This window comes from Ornithorhynchus anatinus, chromosome 4 (genome assembly GCF_004115215.2).
Source record: "Ornithorhynchus anatinus isolate Pmale09 chromosome 4, mOrnAna1.pri.v4, whole genome shotgun sequence".
Lineage (NCBI taxonomy): Eukaryota > Metazoa > Chordata > Mammalia > Monotremata > Ornithorhynchidae > Ornithorhynchus > Ornithorhynchus anatinus.
In genome coordinates, this window is record NC_041731.1 from 98,646,934 (window position 1) to 98,669,098 (window position 22,165).

Below are 22,165 nucleotides of genomic sequence, written 5' to 3' on the forward strand. Positions count from 1 at the left end.
GTGTTCAACCCAATTTGATTGTATCCACCCCAGCGCTTAGTACAGTGCCTGGCACACAGTCAGGATTTAACAAATACCACCATTATTATTAACTGGAAAGAGCACAGGACTAGAAGCCAGGAGACCTGGATTCTATTCCTCTCTCTATTACCTTGAGAAAGTCACTTTACTTCTGATGTGCCTCGGCTTCCTCGTCTGTAAAATGGGGGTTAAATTTCCATTCTCCCTCTCATTTAGAGTGTGAGCTCTATGTAGATTTGATTATCCTGGATTTACACCAGTGTGTGGCACATATCAGTGGTTAACAAATATAACAATTATTATAAGAATTATTAAGAGTTCCTCGACAGAATTTCTAATGAATCTACTATTTTTCTCCCATAAGGGGAAGGGAATTGGACTAATACTATGAAAAACTGGGAAATAAGTTCTTTATTTTCCTATATAAAGAGCACTCTTTCTAAAATTTTAACCAAATCAGATTTCTGAAACTTTAATCATACAGCATCTGCATTTATTTATTTATGAAGATCCTAAAGCCTCTGGAAAATTATGCATATGCTAAAGTTAATTTACAATCCTTATAACTCAGGCCTTAACTGGGGTTTTCACAGCTTCACCCTTTCTTGTAGTGCATTTTGAAGACATTATCTCTACAATTAGATTTTACCGAACATTTAAGAAATACTCCAAGTCAGATTTGTGTTCCTAGTATGAGCATATTAAATCAGAGCAAAGAAACAGTTTGAAGTGAAAGACTTTTATGGTGCTAATTCTATGCCCATAGCTTTTAACCTTCGTCACCAAACCATAAAAGCTTTCCAAAGTTCATGAATTTATTTGACAATTCTACCCTTAAGTTTCTAAGTTTAGTTTCGGTACTTATTAAATGCTTTTTATGGCTACACCCTGGAATAGCTACAACATAATCAGATCAGATCCAGTCGCTGTCCCTCAGGGGAATCGTAATCTCTGAGTTTGTTAGGCAGTTTCTTATCCCTATTGTTCAGGTGAGGAAACTGAGGCAAAGAGAGGTGAAGTGACCTGCTCAAGGTCACACAGGTCTAGGGTAGAACTGGGATTAGAACCCGGGTCTCCAGGGCTTAAGAAAGGAAATGACAATGCTAGAGCTAGATATCTCCATAATCTTTATTGGCAGGCAAGACCCCCACCATATTAATCAACAAAATAAAATAAAAAAAACCCAAGGGTGATTAACTGGTATTTAGAATCCTAAAATGAATGGAACTTTGGGAACTATCTGGCCCAATTTCCTACCTATGGGCAAGGCTACAGTGTCAACCATGCAAGACAGGAACAGGTAAATCACAATCTAATCCAATGACTGGGGCAAGTATTTGCTAATAACCAGTGTTCTAGAGAAAGGGAATTCCGTTATAACGCCATAAAGTAGATGAAGGATCTTTTTCCTGAGAGGTAAAGAGCCGGGTCCCCTTGCCAAGTCTGTTTGCTTGACTTGGAAGATTTTTAAGAGACTTGAAGCTACTTCAGCCTTGGTAGGAGCAGATGGAGGTCAGGGCAGTAGAGATCATGGAAAAAAACCCAGGCAACGCCCACAAGGACTCCTTTCCCAAAGAGAGGAGATTTCCAGGGGAAAAAGTCCTCTGTGAAATGAGATTTATTTGTAGTTGTTGATCCTATCTTGAAAATCCTTCAGGGAGAGAGATACAGGAACCTCTCCGAGGATCCTAAGACGGTGTTGGCCATTCCATATCTCGGGCAACTTTTTCAATTGATAGTTTTTATTGAGAACGTGTTGTGTGTAGAGCACTGTATTAAGGGCTGAGGTAAGGTACAAACATAACAATAATAATAATAATAGTATTTATTAAGTGCTTACTATGTGCCAGGAACTGTTCTAAGTGATGGGGTAGATACAAGATAATCAGGTTAGACACAGTCCCTGTCCCACATAAGGCTCACAGTCTTAATTCCCATTTTACAGATGAGGGAACTGAGGCACAGAGAAGTAAAGTGACTTATCCAAGGTCACACAACAGAAAAGTGGTGAAGCCGGGATTGGAACTCGTGATCTTCTGATTCCCAGGCTCTATCCTCTAAGGCCATGATCTGGTAACTAGTCCACGGGGGACTCACAATCAAAGAGAAGTAGGCGGAAGGAGTGGGAAGAATTGGCAAGGGACATGCCCGGAAGGATAAAACCACGCAGCAAAAACACACAGGAAAACAAGGATGACAATAAGAACAAGAAGAACTGGAGCACAAGAGTGGTTTTGAGGTTATTCACTGATCTGGCTGGTTTCAATGCTATAGTCACAATAGCCAAGTCTTGCCAGAATAATAAACCTCTGGACTCAACAGCCCCTTCACTGGATTCTGTGAGCCTCATGGGGGACAACCTGATTACCCTGTATACCCCAGCGCTTAGAACAGTGCTCTGCACATAGTAAGTGCTTAACAAATACCAACATAATTATTATTATCATTATTATTATTGTTATTCAGCCCTCATGGTATCACTGAAGGATGGGGTGGAAAGGGAGACTCTTCATTCCATCGTATTTATTCAGTCGTATTTATTGAGTGCTTACTGTATACAAAGCATTGTACTAAGCGCTTGGGAGAGTACAATATAACAACAAACAGACACATCCCTGCCCAAATGAGCTCTTCTGCCAGCCCTGGCCCAAGGATGTAGGAACTAATAAGATCTTCCTTAAACTCCTGCTACAATAAAAGCCATCTTTCCTTGATCCGTCCTTTAGGGAGAAAAGACGTCAGCACTCCTTTATACTGAGCTTGGCTCTTCCATATTTTAGAGGGCATAACTGCAGCTCTGAATTGCTTCGAATCGGAAACAACTCGGCAGCATTTGATAATAAAACATAGGCTCTAGGGGATCATTACAGCAAGGTGACTGTAAACAAAGAATAGTTCCACTAGCTTCTAGTTTGACATTACCTCACTTTAAGGGCCATATGTACCCATACATACCTTCTAAGTTATGGGGGAGGGCAAAAAAAATCACAATAAATAACCCTAATTATGCTTGAACACTTGGTTGCCTTTCTGCCTGTTCTGTACCCCGAATACCTTCCTAGCCTCTCAGTTCACCCCCAAAGGGTGAAATTCCTAACTCCCCTTTCTGTAGATGGTCCCCAACCTCCCTCCCCAACAACGGGTGTCCCCCAGCTCATCATGTCTGCTTTTAGGGGAAAATGACCTTCCCGAGCTACTGGTCTCCAGGCTGGAGCATCCACATAAGCAGAAGGAGACTTTCCTCCATTCTCAAGGCTCGTTTTTTTTTTGGTATTTGTTAAGCCCTTACTATGTGCCAGACATTGTACTAAACAGTGGGGTAGATACAAGCTAATCAGGTTGGACACAGACCCTGTCCCACATGGAGAAGCAGCATGGCTCAGTGGAAAGAGCACGGGCTTTGGAGTCAGGGCTCATGAGTTCGAATCCCAGCTCTGCCACTTGTCAGCTGTGTGACTGTGGGCAAGTCACTTCACTTCTCTGCATCTCAGTTCCCTCATCTGTAAAATGGGGATTAAGACTGTGAGCCCCACGTGGGGCAACCTGATTCCCCTATGTCTACCCCAGCGCTTAGAACAGTGCTCGGCACATAGTAAGCGCTTAACAAATACCAACATTATTATTATTATTATTACATGGGGCTCACACTCTTAATCCCCATTTTACAGATAAGGTAACAGTCCCAGAGAAGTGACTTGCCCAAGGTCACACAGCAGGCACATGGTGAAGCTGGGATTAGTATATAGGTCCTTCTGATGCCCAGGCCCATGCTCTACCCACTAGGCAATGTTGCTTCTTATTTCAATTGAAAAGCTTTTGATTTGAAAGCCTCTTGGAAACCGGGGTTGGGAAGCAGGAGTAGCAGACACATGATTCCAGTGGAGAAAAAGATTCCAGACCCACTGATTTCTCTCTTAATGAAAAGGGGCAAGAAAAGGAGCGGGGGGAGACACTGTCTCAAGAACAGATCCTGCTTTGGGATCACAGACAGAAAGTCACACAGGAATACTGTCAGGTAGAACGAGGAATGTCTCCTGAGAGTAAGGTAACACAGCCTTTCTCCTTATTGAGAAGCAGGATGGCCTAGTGGAAAAGGCACAGGCTTGGGAGTCCAAGGACCTGGGTTCTAACCCAAATCCACCACTTGGGATTTTAATAAGGTTTTGAATGTAGGGAGAATGGTGGTCTGTGCAATATGAAGGGGGTAGGAGTTCCAGGCTAGAGGTAGGATACGGGTGAGGGGGTCGATGGTGAGAGACGAGATCGAGTAGCTGGGTGTGGAAGAAGCCAAGTAAGCATGCAGGGTTGTAATAGCAAGTCAGCAAATTAAGAAAGCAGCGGGCAAGGTGATTAAGTACTTTAAAGATGATGGTAAGGTGTTTCGGTGATGCAGAGGTGGATGGGCAACCATTGGAGGTTCTTGAAGGGCTGGGGAAACCAACAGAATGTTTTTTTAGAAAAATGATCTATGGCAGCAGAGGGGTGAGAACTGGAGTGAGAAGAGACAGGAGGCAGGGAGGTCAGCAAGGAGGCTGATGCAGTAGTCGAGGCAGGGTAGGGTAATTAAACCATTGTGTTTACTGAGTGTTTACTATGTGCAGAGTACTGTACTAAGCGCATGGGAGAGTACAATACAACATAATTAACAGACATGTTCCCTGCCCATAATGAGTTTACAGTTTACAGATGAGCTTACAGTCTAGAGATCAGTGCTCGGATCAGCATAGTAGCAGTTCAGCTGGAGGGAAAAGGTGGTTGTTAGTGATGTTGTAAAGGTTGAGCTGACATGACTTGGTGACATTGAATATGTGGGTTGAATGAGAGAGAGGAGTCGAGAATAATGCTGAAGTTACGAGCTGGTGAGAGGGAAGAAGTTCACGCTGTCTATAGTAATAGGAAAGTTGGGGGAGGACAACCGAAATCTCTTTGACTTCTCAACTGCCTTCCACACTGTGGACCACCCCCTTCCTCTGGACACATTATGTAACCTTGATTTCAATCAGCCGTACTTATTGAGCACTTAACTGTGTGCAGAACACTGTATTAAGCACTTGGGAGAGTCCAATATAACGGAGTTGGTAGACATGTTACCCGCCCACAAGGAGCTTACAGTCTAGACACTCTGTCCTCTCTTGGTTCACCTATCTCTCTGACCACTCCTCCTCTGTCTCCCACCTTCTGACAATGTTGGGGGTGCCCTCAAGATTTAGTTCTGGGTCTCCTTGTATCCCCCAACTACACCTGCTCCCTTGGAGAACTTATTTGCTCCAACATCTTCAACCATCGTCTCTATAAGGATGATTCCCAAATCTACACTCCAGCCCTGACCTCTCTTCTCTGTAGTCTCACATCTCCTCCTGCCTTCCGGAAATATCTTTACCAGGATGTCCCATTGACATCTCCATCTTCACATGTCCAAAGCAGAACAGCTCACCTTCCCAGCCAATCCCTGGTCTCCCCTTGAGTTTCCCATCACAGGAACCACCATCCTCCCTATTCTACAAGCCTGAAATCTTGGCATTATCCTTGACTCATCTCTCATTCAACCCACATATTAAATCTGTTATCAAATCTTGTCAGAGCTACCATAACAACATCCCCCAAATCCACCCTTTACTCGCCATCCCAACTGCTACTATGCTGATCTAAGCACTTATCCTATCCCACCTTGACTACTGCATCAGCCTTCTCACTGACCTCCCTGCTTCCTGTCTCTCTCCACTCCAATCCCCACTTCACTCTGCTGTCCAGATCATTTTCCTAAAAGAAGTTCAGTCCACATCATCCCACTCTTGAAGACCCTCCAGTGATTGCCCATCCACCTCCTCCTCAAAGAGAAACTTTTTACCATCAGCTTTAAATCAATCAGTTCTCCCCAGCCAAACTTATCTCTCTAATTTCTTACTAATACCCAATCTGCACATCTCACTCCTCTAATGTCAACCTATTCACTGTACTTCAATCTCGTATATCTCACTGTTTGTTTGTTAGTATTTGTTAACTACTTATTATGTGCCAGGCACTGTACTAAGCACTGGTGTAAATACAAGATAATCAGATTGGACAGAGTCCACCTAGGACTCATAATCTTAATCCCCATTTTACAGATGAGAGAATTGGGGTCTGGAGAAGTGAAGTGACTTACCTGACTCCCAGGCCCGTGTCTTTCCACTAGGCCACTGCTGACTCCTTGTCTAAGGTCTCCTTCTGATCTAGAACTCCCTTCCCCTTCACACACGACACACCACCCCACCCCACCTCGAAAGCCTTATTAAAATCACATCTCCTCCAAGACCCTTCCTCAATTAAGCCATCCTTTTCCCTACTAGCTCTCCCTTCTGCATCACCTATGACTTGGATTTTGCAAGCATTTAATCATTTGGCCATAAAATACCATAATTATTTTTGACAATCACTCCGCCCTAAGCCCCACAGAATGTACATAAGCATAATTTATTCTAATGTCCGACTCCCCACTAGACGGTAAACTCTTTGTGGTCAGAGATTGTGTCTACCAACTCTGATAATAATGATAATAATGACAATAATAATTATATTTGTTGAGTGCTTACCGTATGTCAAGCACTGTTCTAAGCACTGGAGTAGATACAATTGAATCAAGTTGGACACAGTCCCTGTCCCACATGGGGCTCACAGTCTTAATCTTAATCCCCATTTTATAGATGAAGTAACTTAGGCACAGAAAAGTCAAGTGACTTGTCCAAGGTCACAGAGCAGACAAGTGGTGGAGCTAAGATTAAAATCCATGACCTTCTGACTCTCAGGCCAGTGTTTTATCCACTATGCCATGCAGCTTCTCTCTGTTGTACTGTAGTCTCCCAAGTGCTTAGTACAGTGTGCTTTGCATACAGTAGGCACTCAATGAATATTATTGACTGATTGATGGATCAAGGGGTTTGCTCCCCTCACCCTAGGGAGTCAGCAGGACTGACATTAAAATATATTTCAGGTAGGGTAAGCAACTAAGTGAAAAGATAAGCCCTGCGGAAGGGGTATGGCTGAGTACCCTAAGTGCTTCCAGGTAGGAATTGAAATGCAAGGAGGGAGCTAGAAAGAGTGGGGAGATAGGTGATTAGTCAGGGAAATCTTCCAGAGTGGTTAGGGTAGTGCAAGAATCCCAGGCCTTTGCTAAAAAGATTCTCGTCCTCCAACTCGAGCCCATTTCTTTTGTTCTAATCCTCTTTGGTGATAAATTATAGATGTTCACCACCAGTACCAATGGTATTTACTGAGTGCTTGCTGTATGCAGTGCACTCTACTTAGCACTTGGGAGAGAAAAATAGATTAGTAGACACAAATCTTGCCCTCGAGTGTTCCTCTGAAGATATCGTGACTGTGTTACCCGCCACATTTCTTCAGATTAAATGAATATTAATTCAGCGATCATGAGCTACATTGACACAAAAGTAGTTCAGGCATATTCCACGATAAAGAAAGAGCATGGGTCTGGGAATCAGAGGACATGAGAAGCAGCGTGGCTCAGTGGAAAGAGCCCGGGCTTGGGAGTCAGAAGTCACGGGTTCAAATCCTGGCTCTGCCACTTGTCAGCTGTGTGACTGTGGTCAAGTCACTTCACTTCTCTGTGCCTCAGTTACCTCATCTGTAAATTGGGGATTAAGACTGAGCCTCATGGGGGACAACCTGATTTGCCTGTATCTACCCCAGCGCTTAGAACAGTGCTCTGCACCTAGTAAGCGCTTAACAAATACCAACATTATTATTATTATTATGAGTTCTAATCCCGGCTCTGATACTTGCCTGCTTTGTTACCTTGGATATGTCACTACACTTCTCTGTGCCTCAGTTCCTCAACTGTTAAACTGGGATTAAATAACTGCTCTCTGTCTTACTTGACCTGTGAACCCCACTCTCCCCTGCTTCAAAGCCTTATTGAAGGCACATCTCCTTCAACAGGCCTTCCCAGACTAAGCCCAACTTTTCTTCATCTTCACCTCCCTTTTGTTTCACCCTGACTCGCTCCCTTTGCTCTTCCGCCTCCCAGCCCCAAAACATTTATGTACATATCCGTAATTTTATTTATCCCTTTGCTCTTTCCCCCTCCCAGCTCCAAAACACTTACAAACATATTTGTAATTTTATTTATCTATATTGATTTCTCTCTCCCCAACTCTGGCTCCTACTCTCTTCTAATCCTCCTCGACCTCTCAGTTGCCTTTGACACTGTCATCCACCCCCTTCTCCTCAACACATTATCCAAACTTGGCTTCACTGATTCCGTCCTCTCTTGGTTCTCTTCTTATCTCTCTGGCCAGTTATTCTCAGTCTCCTTCACGGGATCCTCCTCCCCCCTCCCATCCCCTAACTATAGGGGTTCCTCAAGGGTCAGTTCTTGGTTCCCTTCTGTTCTCCGTTTATACTCACTCCCTTGGTGAACTCATCTACTCCCAAGGCTTCAACTATCATCTCTACACAGAAGACACCCAAATCTACATCTCTTCCCCTCTTCTCTCTCCCTCCAGTCTCGCATCTCCTCCTGTCTTCAGGACATCTCCCCCTGGATGTCCTCCCATCACCTAAAACTCAACAAACATGTCCAAGACTGAGCTCCTTATCTTCCCTTCCAAACCCTGTCCTCTCCCTGATTTCCCTGTCACTGTGGACAGCACTACCATTCTTCCTGTCTCACAAGCCCGCAAACTTGGTGTCATCCTTGACTCTGCTCTCTCATTTACCTCACACATCCAATCCATCACCAAAACCTGCCGGTCTCATCTTCACAACATCGCCAAGATCCACCCTTTCCTCTCCATCCAAACCACTACCTTGTTAGTACAATCTCTCATCATATCCTGACTGGATTACTGCATCAGCCTCCTTTCTGATCTCCCATCCCCCAGTCTCTCCCCACTTCAGTCTATACTTTATTTCGCTGCCCAGATTATCTTTCTGCATAAACGCTCTGGGCATATCACTCAACTCCTTAAAAATCTCCAGTGGTTGCCTATCAACCTTCTTGTGAAGCAAAAACTCCTCACTCTTGGCTTCAAAGCTCTCCATCCCCTTGCCCCCTCCTATCTCACCTCTCTTCTCTCCTTCTACAGCCCACCCCATACACTCTGCTTCTCTGCCACTGCTCACCTCCTCCCTGGGCCTCGTTCTCGCCTGTGCCATCGTCGACCCCTGGCCCAAGTCCCACCTCTGACCTGGAATGCCTCCCTCCTCACATCTGCCAAACTAACTCTCTTACTCTCTTTAAAGCCCTACTGAGAGCTCACCTCCTCTAGGAGGCCTTCCCAGACTAAGCTCTCCCTTTCCCTCTGCTCCTCCTCCCCTCCCCATTGCCTCTACTCCCTCCCTCTGCTCTACCTCCTTCCCCTCCCCACAGAACTTGTGTATATTTGTTCATATTTATTAATCTATTTTACTAATGGTGTGTATAGATTCTTCTGCAGGCTCATCTTCCTGCAGAAACGATCTGGGCATGTCACTCCCCTTCTTAAACAACTCCAGTGGTTGCCTATCAACCTCCGCTCCAAACAAAAACTCCTCACTCTAGGCTTCAAGGCTCTCCATCACCTTGCCCCTTCCTACCTCTCCTCCCTTCTCTCTTTCTACCGCCCACCCCGCACGCTCCGCTCCTCTGCCGCCCACCTCCTCACCGTCCCTCGGTCTCGCCTATCCCGCCGTCGATCCCCGGGTCACGTCCTCCCGCGGTCCCGGAACGCCCTCCCTCCTCACCTCCGCCAAACTGATTCTCTTTCCCTCTTCAAAACCCTACTTAAAACTCACCTCCTCCAAGAGGCGTTCCCAGACTGAGCTCCTCTTCCCCCTCTACTCCCTCTGCCATCCCCCCTTTACCTCTCCGCAGCTTAACCCTCTTTTTCCCCTTTTCCCTCTGCTCCTCCACCTCTCCCTTCCCATCCCCACAGCACTGTACTCGTCCGCTCGACTGTATATATTTTCGTTACCCTATTTATTTTGTTAATGAATTGTACATCGCCTCGATTCTATTTAGTTGCCATTGTTTTTACGAGATGTTCTTCCCCTTGACTCTATTTATTGCCATCGTTCTCGTCTGTCCGTCTCCCCCGATTAGACTGTAAGCCCGTCAAACGGCAGGGACTGTCTCTATCTGTTGCCGACTTGTTCATCCCAAGCGCTTAGTACAGTGCTCTGCACATAGTAAGCGCTCAATAAATACTATTGAATGAATATGATTCTATTTATCTATTTTGATGGCATTGATACTTGCCTACTTATTTTGTTTTGTTGTCAGTCTCCCCCGTCTAGACTGTGAGCCCATTGTTGGGTAGGGACTGTTTCTGTTGCCGAATTGTTGGTATTTGTTAAGCGCTTACTATGTGCAGAGCACTGTTCTAAGTGCTGGGGTAGATACAGGGTAATCAGGTTGTCCCACGTGAGGCTCACAGTTAATCCCCATTTTACAGGGGATTAACTGTGGCACAGAGAAGTGAAGTGACTTGCTCACAGTCACACAGCTGACAAGTGGCAGAGCCGGAAGTGGTTCATTCATTCATTCAATAATATTTATTGAGCGCTTACTATGTTCAGAGCACTATATTAAGCGTTTGGAATGTACAATTAGGCTACAGATAGAGACCATCCCTGCCCAATGACAGACTCAGTCTAATCTGGAGTGATTGTATTTACCCTTCTCCTAGCCAAGGAGCATTTATGTACATATAATTCATCTGGAATTGATTTTAATTTCTGTCTCCCGCTTTGGTCTGTAAGCTTCTTGTAGGCAGGGATTGTCTTTACCTACTCTTACGTACTATCCCTCTCAACTGCATGGGTCAGTGCTCTGCACACAGAAAGCACTCAATAAACACCACCGATTGATTGGGTGAGTGCGTTTTCCCACAGAATAAATTTTCAGAACTTCTGGAAAAATATGAAATTGTTTTACATGCTATATACTGTAATATTAAAATCCACTAAGGCAGTTTAATCTTTGTAAAAAATAGTTTTATGAAGGACATAAAAACTGATTAAATGGAGAGTTATAATGTGATTAGGAGTGTTCTGCAATACTAATAATTGTGGTATTTTTTAAGTGCTTACTGTGCACAAAATAAGCACACAATAAATACCATTTATTGGGTTTCTGAGTTTGCAGAAGTAGCCTGTTCTGCTGACTGTGGAGATAGTTTTTCGCTTTCTTGAGTATTCATTCATTCAATAGTATTTATTGAGCGCTTACTATGTGCAGAGCACTGTACTAAGCGCTTGGGATGAACAAGTCGGCAACAGACAGAGACAGTCCCTGCCGTTTGACAGGCTTACAGTCTAATCGGGGGAGATTAGACAAGATCAGATTAGAGAGATCAGACAAGAACAATGGCACTAAACAGCGTCAAGGGGAAGAACATCTCGTAAAAACAATGGCAACTAAATAGAATCAAGGCGATGTACAATTCATTAACAAAATAAATAGGGTAACGAAAATATATACAGTCGAGCGGACGAGTACAGTGCTGTGGGGATGGGAAGGGAGAGGTGGAGGAGCAGAGGGAAAAGGGGAAAATGAGGCTTTAGCTGCGGAGAGGTAAAGGGGGGATGGCAGAGGGAGTAGAGGGGGAAGAGGAGCTCAGTCTGGGAACGCCTCTTGGAGGAGGTGATTTTTAAGTAAGGTTTTGAAGAGGGAAAGAGAATCAGTTTGGCGGAGGTGAGGAGGGAGGGCGTTCCGGGACCGCGGGAGGACGTGACCCAGGGGTCGACGGCGGGATAGGCGAGACCGAGGGACGGCGAGGAGGTGGGCGGCGGAGGAGCGGAGCGTGCGGGGTGGGCGGTAGAAAGAGAGAAGCGAGGAGAGGTAGGAAGGGGCAAGGTGATGGAGAGCCTTGAAGCCTAGAGTGAGGAGTTTTTGTTTGGAGCGGAGGTCGATAGGCAACCACTGGAGTTGTTTAAGAAGGGGAGTGACATGCCCAGATCGTCTCTGCAGGAAGATGAGCCGGGCAGCGGAGTGAAGAATAGACCGGAGCGGGGCGAGAGAGGAGGAAGGGAGGTCAGAGAGAAGGCTGACACAGTAGTCTAGCCGGGATATAACGAGAGCCCGTAATAGTAAGGTAGCCGTTTGGGTGGAGAGGAAAGGGCGGATCTTGGCGATATTGTAGAGGTGAAACCGGCAGGTCTCGGTAACGGATAGGATGTGTGGGGTGAACGAGAGGGACGAGTCAAGGATGACACCGAGATTGCGGGCCTGCGGGACGGGAAGGATGGTCGTGCCATCCATGGTGATGGAGAAGTCTGGGAGCGGACCGGGCTTGGGAGGGAAGATGAGGAGCTCAGTCTTGCTCATGTTGAGTTTTAGGTGGCGGGCTGACATCCAGGTGGAGACGTCCCGGAGGCAGGAGGAGATGCGAGCCTAAAGGGAGGGGGAGAGGACGGGGCGGAGATGTAGATCTGCGTGTCATCTGCGTAGAGATGGTAGTCAAAGCCGTGAGAGCGGATGAGTTCACCGAGGGAGTGAGTGTAAATGGAGAACAGAAGAGGGCCAAGAACTGACCCTTGAGGAACTCCAACAGTTATTTGTCCAATTTAGGCTGAGTTTTAGTTGAACCTCCTTTTCTTCCTCAAGAACCTTAAAACAGGCAAACTCATTCTAAACACCTCTGTGCACATTTAAACTTTTCTCTCGCAAGGCTTTCTCCTTCAATCAATCGTATTTATTGAGCATTTACTGTGCATTAAGCACAATATGACAGAGTTGGTATTTTTATTTATTTTCAATGGTATTTGAAAATGGAGCTGGCGGGTACATCCCCTACTCACAGCAAGGCTACAGTCTAGAGGACTAGCTTACAATCATTTTCAGAACTTCATCTGCCTTCTTGAAAACTGATTTCTTCATCCCTGGAGTTACAGAGAGCCCATAATCACTTCATTTGTTTCAATATCTCGCAATGATACATTGGATAGTCCATTGATTCCTCTTAAAGCTCCTTGTGGGCAGAATGTGTCTGTTTATTGTTATACCATACTTTCCCAAGTGCTTAGTACAGTGCTTTGCACATAGTAAGAGCTCAGTAAATACGACTAAATGAATGAGATGCAACTTGGTGATATCTGCATCAGCCATTTCTAAATTGTCCCTCTGCTTATTATTCTTCTTCTCATTCTTTAGTCCTTATTCATTCATTCAATTCATTCAATCGTATTTATTGAGTGCTTACTGTGTGCAAAGCTGTACTAAGCGCTTGGGAAAGTTTAATACAGCAATAGAGAGAGACAATCCCTGCCCACAAAGAGCTCACATTGCAGATATATCATAAGTGCTATGGGGCGGGGAGAGGGGGGAAGATCAAAGGGAGAGAGTCAGGGTGACACTGAAGGCAGTGGGCGATGAGGGAAAGTGGGGCTTACTATGCTTACTCTATGCCGAGCACTGTACTAAGCACTGGGGTAATGCAGACTTCTACAGTTACTCCAGTTAGAGGTGTCTGCTAAGAATTGAAAAATCTGCCACAAACTGAAGGTTAGAGATTCCTCCAAGATCCATTCAATGCCAAGTGCTTAATTTCAACGCAGGTAGGAAGGAGACGGGGAGGGATTTACTTACCTTCAGCAATTGGGCTTGGGTTGGGGTAAGGCATTGAGAAGCAGCATGGCCTAGTGGATAGAGCACAGGTCTGGGAGTCAGAAGGATCTGGTTTTTAATCCCACTTCCACCACTCTTCTGCTTTCTGACCTTGGACAAGTCACTTCGATTCTCTGGACCTCAGTTACCTTCATCTGGGGATGAATACTCTGAGCTCCATGTGGGACAGGGACTGCGGCCAACCTAATTAGCTTGTATTTACCCTGGTGCTTAGTACAGTACCTGGCACGTAGCAAGTGCTTAGAAAATACAATTTTAAAAAAGACCTTAGAGGAGGAGAGAGTGGTCGTCTCACGTATATGGAGGGGGAGGGCATTCCAGGCCAGAGGGAGGATGTGGGCAAGAGCCTAGCAGTAAAATAGCTAAGATCAAAGTACAGTGAGCAGGCTGGCATTAGAGGAGTGAAGTGGGCGGGCTAGCTGAGTTGTACTAGGTATTTCCTGGCTTTCATAGCTATCAAACAGATAATCGAACCCCATAACAGATGGGAAAATTGAGGTACAGAGAAGTTAGGAGACCTGCCCAGTGTCTCACACCTAGCTAGTAGAAAAGATGGGCAAAGGACCCAGGTCATCTGACTCCAAGGCCTGTGCTCTTGCCACTAGTCCACACTGCTTCTCAAAATGTTTCTTACTTGAGCTTCCATCTCATGCTCACTGCCTTTCTGGAAAGACTATACAGCCTGCACTCACATCAATTCAGAACTTCTAACCTTGGCTTTTAAAGTCCTCAACCCACTCTGTCCCCTCCTTGAGTTTGTCCTTATCCTTATCTCCCTCTTACTTAACTGCCATCATCTCCTGCTATTATGGCAATCCCACTCACCTAGAGTGCCCTAATCCCACTTAATCCAACTTGCTTTTCTCTTTTAAACCTCAACTAAAAACTTTCTTCTTCCACAAACCTTTTACAGAACATATCTCAAATGATTTCAGAGAGTGCAACCAGGCTCCAGTAACTCAAGATACTCTTACCACTTTAATAAACTCCTTGGCACTTAATGAACATTTCTTTTTTTTTTAAATGATATTTGTTAAGCACTTACTATGTACCAGGCACTGTACAAAGTGCTGGGGTAGATAGAAGCTAATCTGAGGTAGATAAAATGTAATCAGGTTGGACACAGCACCTGTCCCACACGGAGCTCACAGTCTTAATCCCCATTTCACAGATGTAATAATGTTGGTATTTGTTAAGCGCTTACTATGTGCCGAGCACTGTTCTAAGCGCTGGGGTAGACATAGGGGAATCAGGTTGTCCCACGTGGGGCTCACAGTCTTAATCCCCATTTTACAGATGAGGGAACTGAGGCACAGAGAAGTTAAGTGACTTGCCCACAGTCACACAGCCAACAAGTGGCAGAGCTGGGATTCGAACTCATGAGCCCTGACTCCAAAGCCCATGCTCTTTCCACTGAGCCACGCTGCTTCGGAGGCACTGAGTTCAGTTCATTCATTAATTCAACTGTATTTATTGAGCGCTTACTGTGTTCAGAGCGCTACATCAATCACGTAGGAGAGTACAAGACAGTAATAAAAGCGAGACAATCCCTTCCCTCAACAAGCTCACAGTCAAGGGGGCTGGGGGGAACAGACATCAATACAAGTAAAAAGATGTCAATATAAATAAATAAAATTACAGATATATACATAAGTACTGTGTGGTGCGGGGGGTGGAAAGAGCAAAGGGAGTGAGTCAGGAAAGGCAGTGGGAGATGAGGAAAAGTGCGGGTCAGCCTGGGGAGATCTCTTGGAGGAGATGGGCCTTCAGTAAGGCTTTGAAGGGGGGACGGAGAGTAATTGTCTGTTGGATTTGAGGAGGGAGGGCATTCCAAGCCGGAGGTAGAATTTGGGCCAGGGACCAGCAGCGAGACAGTCAAGGTGGAGGCCCAGTGAGAAGGTTAACACCTGAGGATCGAAGTGTGTGGGTTGGGTTGTAGAGCGAGAGAAACGAGGTGTGTTAGGAGGGGGAAAGGTGATGGAGAGTTTTAAAGTCAATGATGATAAGTTTTTGCTTGATACAGTTGGGCAAATTCGGTTACTTGACCAAGGTTACACAGCAGACAAGTATTGGAGCCAGGATTGGAACTCAGGTCCTTCTGATGCCCAGGCCCGGGATCTATCCACTAGGCCAAGCTGCTTCTCAATAATTCCCATTCAATTACCTCATTGTGTTATATATTTGTATCCTCCAATCCATGGTCTTGGATTTCTTATTGAGGTCTACATTTGTCCTGACTTCCCCATTCAATTGTAAACACCTCGAGTATGGGACCTCATCTCATAATTCCGATAAGGGTGTCCACACATCCAATACAGTGCTTGGCTCCCCTCAGACCCTGGATAACTATGACTACCTAACTTCAACCCCCGTGGCTTACTGGCAAGAGCACGGGCTTGAGTGTCAGAGGACGTGGCTTCTAATACCGCCTCCGCCACTCGTCTGCTGTGTGACCTTTGGCAAGCCATTTAACTTCTCTGTGCCTCAGTTACCGCATCTGTAAAATGGGGTTAAGACTGTAAGCCCCACGTGGGACAACCTGCTTACCTTGTATCTACCCCAGGGCTTAGAACACTGTTTGGCACATAGTAAGCACTAAATACCGTAATTATTTGTTATTCTTCTTATTGTTAAATGATTCCACTGCTAAATTGATTGTTTCAGGCTGCCATGGAAAATGGAGACTTCAATGATTCCCCACCCCCTGCCCCCACCTTTTTTTTTAACAGTATTTGTTAAGCACTTACTATGTGCTAAGCACTGTACCAAGCACTGGGCTAAATACAAGCCAAACAGGTTGGACACAGTCCCTGTCCCATAATCTTAATCCCCATTTTACAAATGAGGTAATGGAGGCACAGAGCTCTTAAGTGTTTTGCCAGAGGTCACAAAGCAGACAAGTAGAGGAGCCAGGAATAGAACCTGGGGCCTTCTTACTCCCAGGTCAATGCCCTATCCACTTAGACTTCCTAGACCACGTCTCCATGTCTGGAATGTGACCTGGAGTTGCCTATTACAAACAGTGTTCCCAAAACCTTCATTCATTCATTCAATAGTATTTATTGAGCGCTTACTATGTGCACAAAACTTAAAAGCATATGATAAAAGCACTCAAAGGACATAGAATAAAAGAGATTACAGTAAATAACTGGCTACAGCGTAATTTCATTAATCCACTCTCTAAAAGAAAAATCTCAATTTTCACAAATCCAGCTCCTTTTACTGTATACTATATGCCTTTTCCAATGCAATGCTAAGGTGAGGAAACAATTTCGAGTACATTAAAAGTAAAACCGTATCACTTCAAATTAAAGCAGCAGGGCTAGAAATGTGGAGAAACTAAAGTCTAAACCCAAATGTGTACATTGTTACAGGACTGGTAAATGATGCACTTTCTTTATGTTTCCAAAATCCAGAATTTTCAAATCCCTGGCAGGTGCTAGTGTCACGGATGCCAGATTTATTAGGTTATACTGTAGCAAATTGGGCCCTCTAGGAAAAGCGTCAACTTTTCCAGACCACTAGGGAACCATTTTATATACTGAAGAGCACGGTCACAGTGTATGTTATGAAGCAGAAGGAGAGTTCAGGCACTGAAAGAACTGAGCTCAATATCTTTAACAAACTATTGGCATCCTTACTACCGTAATGTGTAGAACGCACAGAGTGTTCTTTATGATGGAGTCCAAACCTTGCCAAAATGTAAATGTGAAGATGCAGTTTTCCAAACCGTTCTCTATAAGAGCAGAGCCTAGTGGTAAAGATTTGCAAAATCAGATATGCTTATTGTCCCTCCTTTTCTGTCCCAGTTAACACCTCTTTTGCAAGCACCTTCATGAGCTAATATGGAAGAATGCCAATTTAATAATCGTCCCAATCTCCCGGATTTTCTTCAATAGGTCTTTCAGTTGTATTAAGAAAGCCAAACGCTTACATACCTCTCAAAGATTAAAAGATTAAGTTCAACTTACCCTCTGAATCCCAGTCACTTGGAAGCTCTATAAATTACAATTTTTGCTTGAAGAATTCCTGAAGAGAAATCAGAAAGAGGATGTAAAGTTTTCTGCTCACAGCCCAATTAAAACTAGTTCTATTTATCCATTTCCACAATGTCTAGCACTGCCTTTAATGATATTTCATTATGGGAAGTTTATCTTAAAAAAAAACAAAACATCACAATTTTGAAGATAATGGCACTAAAAATTCTGATCATATTTTTGTGGCTATAACAAAACTGCTAGATTTACATTTGGAACATTTTCTCACAAAGAGTATTATTCCCCTAGATCATTACTTCTAATTGAGAGATGTTATATTAATGAAGCATAATTCAATCCAGCATCACTGGGACAAGCAGCTGCACAATTCTGCATTTTACCATAACCAGGAAAGTATTTTGCTTGGTGAAGGCTTAATAAATGCTTCCAATTTTGACAGTCCTACAGTATGCACACTGTCCTGGAACAAGAGAAATAACACAATGGATCTCAATCTCTCAATCCAGGAGAATTCAAATTAGGTTTGCCAAATTCAGAATCGACAGAGAACTTGTTGATCCTGACACATTATGAGCAGAGAATAAGTTCAAACACTCATTTTTTTTTAAAATTGTACTTGTTAAGTGCTATGTTTCAAGCACTGTTTTAATAATAATAACGATAATTATGGAATTTGTTTAGCAATCACTATGTGCCAAGCACTGTTCTAAGCGCTAGGGTAGATACAAGGTAATCAGGTTGTCCCACATAGGGCTCACACTCTTAATCCCCATTTTACAGATGAGGTCACTGAGGCACATAGAAGTTAAGTGGCTTGCCCAAGGTCACACAGCAGACAGTTAAGTGGCAGAGTCGGAATTAGAACCCACATCTTCTAACTTTCAAGCCTGTACTCTTTCCACTAAGCCAAGCTGCTATTTTAAGGTCAGACGCAGTCCCTATCCCACATGGGGCTCACAATCCAAGTAGGAGGGAGGACAGGGGATTGAATACCTTCATAAATAATTTCATAATTTCATAAATAAGGCAACTGAGAAGTGAAGTGACTTGCCCAAGGTCATATAGCAGGCAATTGGCAGAGCCAGCATTAGAACCCAAGTCCTCTGATTCCCAGGCTCAGCTCTAAACTCTGTTCTCTGAACTCTGTACAACGGAAGTGTAACAAAACTAGACCACAGTGGTGGAATTTGTATATTTACAGCGCCTCAGCCCCTATAACTGCACAAAGCCAAGCTTGCACACTCTTCAGAAATAAAGGGTCATCAAGCTCATCTCCCTCAGCTAGAATGCATGAACTAAGCAAACAGGGAAAACAAAAGCAAAGCACACTTAATGGTAAGGCTCCTAAAACCCAAATATTTATTTCAGACAGATTTATAAAGAGCACAGAGTTCCACGTTATGGTTTTGACGGAACTAGCTTCCAAATTAACTCTTCCTCAGGGTCTGGGTGCTATTCAGGGATCATTTGCTACCTTAAAATCGGTTTCTCAACACTCTTGTGGCACGAGTTTTACTATTACTGCTAATAATAATAATAATAATGGTATTTGTTAAGCACTTACTATGTGTCAACCAATTAATGGTATTTCTTGAGCACTTACTGTGCTCTGCACACAGTAAGCGCTTAATAAATAGGACCGAATGAATGTTCCTCAGCGAGAGGGACCTCCAAGATGAGCTTTCAAAACTGAACCCTGCAAGATTTGAAGCTGGCCAAGTGGAAACCATCCTCTTCCACCCCCTCTGGGATTTTCACATGTTCCATTTAAGGCAGCAGCCCTCCCCCCACCCTCTGCTTTTCCCCCTTCCCCTCCCCTCAGCACTGTGCTTATTTGTATATATTATTTATTACCCTATTTATTTTGCTAATGAGGTGTACATCTCCTTCATTCTATTTATCTTGATGATGATGTCTTGTTTTTTTTGTTCTGTTTTGCTTTGCCGTTTGTCTCCCCCGTTTAGACTGTGAGCCCCTCATCGGGGAGGGATTGTCTCTGTTGCCAAATTGTACTTCCCAAGCGCTTAGTACAATGCTCTGCACATAGTAAGTGCTCAATAAATGCTACTGAATGAATAACAGCAGGTTCAGTTGCAAAGGGTTAAAGCTGCATTTTGACAGGCAGGCAATAGGTTCCAAGATCTGAGAGCTTGATGAAATCTGGCATTACAATGCTTTGTTTCCTTCTGATCTGCTGAGGTGATGGAAGTCTTTTACCACTGATCCGAAAAATAGATCAAAGCAACTATTGTTCCAGACCGTCTGTAATAATGCTGTGGCACTGTAGAACAATTCCTTATTGGACGAATCTAGAGATCACTGGTGCTAAATCAATTGATCAACTGTATTTACTAAGCACTTAATGGGTACAGAGCACTGTATTAGCACTTGGGAGGGTCCAAGAAGCAGCGTGGCTTAGTGGAAAGAGCCCAGGCTTGGAAGTCAGAGGTCCCTGACTCCACCACTTGTCAGCTGTGTGACTTTGGGCAAGTCACTTAACTTCTCTGCTCCTCAGTTACCTCATCTGTAAAATGGGGAATCAGACAGTGAGCCTCACGTGGGACAACCTGATTACCCTGTATCTACCCCAGTGCTTAGAACAGTGCTTGGCACACAGTAAGCCCTTAACAAAAACCATCATCATTATTATTACAATGGAGTTGGTAGTCATGTTCCCTGTGTTAGTTTCCTATTCAGTTCTTTGTTAAAGTGCATATCAGACACTAACCCAGTAAATAACTAATGATAATAATAATAATAATAATTATGGTATTTAAGTGCTTACTATGTGCCAAACACTGTAGTAAGCAATGGGGTGGATACAAGAAAATCAGGTTGGACACAGTCCCTGTCCCACATAGAGTGCTCAATCTTCATCCCCATTTTACAGATGAGGTAACTGAGGCCCAGAGAAGTTAAGTGACTTGCCCAAAGTCACACAGCTCACAAGCGGTGGAGCCAGGATTTGAACCCATGACCTCTGACTTTCTAGCCTGTGCTCTTTCCACTGAACCCCGCTGCTTCTCTGATCTCCTGGGGAAAGCATCACTGATCAATGAGGGACCCATCCAGCTGTCAGCATCGATCATGTGGCTCTGGTGCTCTAGTGCGGTAAACTCTTTAATGTTGCGTTTTACTTTTCAAGAGCTTAGTACAGTACTCTGCACACAGTAAGTGCTCAATAAATACGAATGAATGAATGAATAAATGAATGGATAAACACTGTGTTTTTCTATTTCAACAATTAGCACAGGCCTGGGAGTCACAAGGTCATGTGTTCTATTCCTGGCTCTGCTACTCATCTGCTGAGCCTCAGTTACCTCATCTGTAAAATGGGGATGAAGACTGAGCATCCTATGTGGAACAGGGACTGTGTCCAACCTGATTTTCTTGTATCCACCCCATTGCTTACTACAGTGTTTGGCACATAGTGAGCGCTTAAATACCATAATTATTATTATTATCACAAGTTATTTACTGGGTTAGTGTCTGATATGCACTTTAACAAAGGACTGAACAGGAAAGAATTGGGGTTAACATAAGAAAGGTATAATAATAATAGTGGTATTCGTTGAGCACTTACTATGTTCCTGGCCTTGTAATAATGTTGGTATTTGTTAAGCGCTTACTATGTGCCGAGCACTGTTCTAAGCGCTGGGGTAGACACAGGGGAATCAGGTTGTCCCACGTGGGGCTCACAGTCTTAATCCCCATTTTATAGATGAGGGAACTGAGGCACCGAGAAGTTAAGTGACTTGCCCAAAGTCACACAGCTGACAAGTGGCCGAGCCGGGATTTGAACCCATGACCTCTGACTCCAAAGCCCATGATCTTTCCACTGAGCCACGCTGCTCCTCTACTAAGCACTGGGATGGATACAAACAAATCATGTTATACAGGATCCCACATAGGGCTTACATTCTTACTCCCCACTTTACAGTTTCTGAGGCACAAAAAAGTAAAGTGATTTGCCCAAGGTTACACAGCAGACAAGTGGCGGAGCCGGTATTAGAACCCAGATCCTTTGGCCTCCAGGCCCATGCCCTAGCCACTAGGCCAAGATGCTTATCTCCACAGTGATGGTTTTTAAACCTTAGAATGGAGTGCCCAGCGAAGATGTAAGTTGGTCTCTCTTCACTGGTCAAGGAAGTCTAAAGGCAAGGGGATGGACTGGATGGTGTCTCCAGTTCCAATCTGACGCTATCCCCCTGTATTACTCAAGGATGTCACATGCAGGCATTAATCCCAAATTTGGATTGAAGGCTGAGAGGTACTGAAGTTGAGAGTCAATAATAAAAACACTCAATATGAAAACGTAATTTTAGAGAGATACAGGAGACAAAAAGTTGAGAATTGATTTCCAAATGAAAGCTAAAAGAATTGTTTTTCCCTCAATTCTCTCCATTACGGCCAAGCGAAGCTGCCGCCTCTCCTCTGTACTGCCCAGGTCCCCTGCTCCCAACATGCTCTTGTGCACCGGGCTGGAGGGATGTAAACTGCAGCACCCACAGTGTGAGGCCTCCGCAAACCCTCAGGAAAACTG

At 44.3% G+C, this 22,165-nt stretch overlaps 1 protein-coding gene across 3 annotated transcripts in view; it reads right to left on the reverse strand.

Moving 5' to 3' along the window:
* Positions 1-17,653, reverse strand: part of LRRC8B (leucine rich repeat containing 8 VRAC subunit B) — a 38,652-nt gene extending 20,999 nt beyond the window's left edge. For 2 of the 3 annotated variants that reach the window (XM_029062217.1, XM_029062219.1), the window contains exon 1: positions 17,596-17,653. The gene's annotated coding sequence lies outside the window, so the exon portion shown is untranslated. Of the gene's footprint in view, positions 1-13,585; positions 13,636-17,595 lie in introns of all 3 variants that reach the window. The other variant, XM_029062218.2, reaches the window with a different exon arrangement.
* Between the last annotated feature and the right edge of the window lie 4,512 nt (positions 17,654-22,165).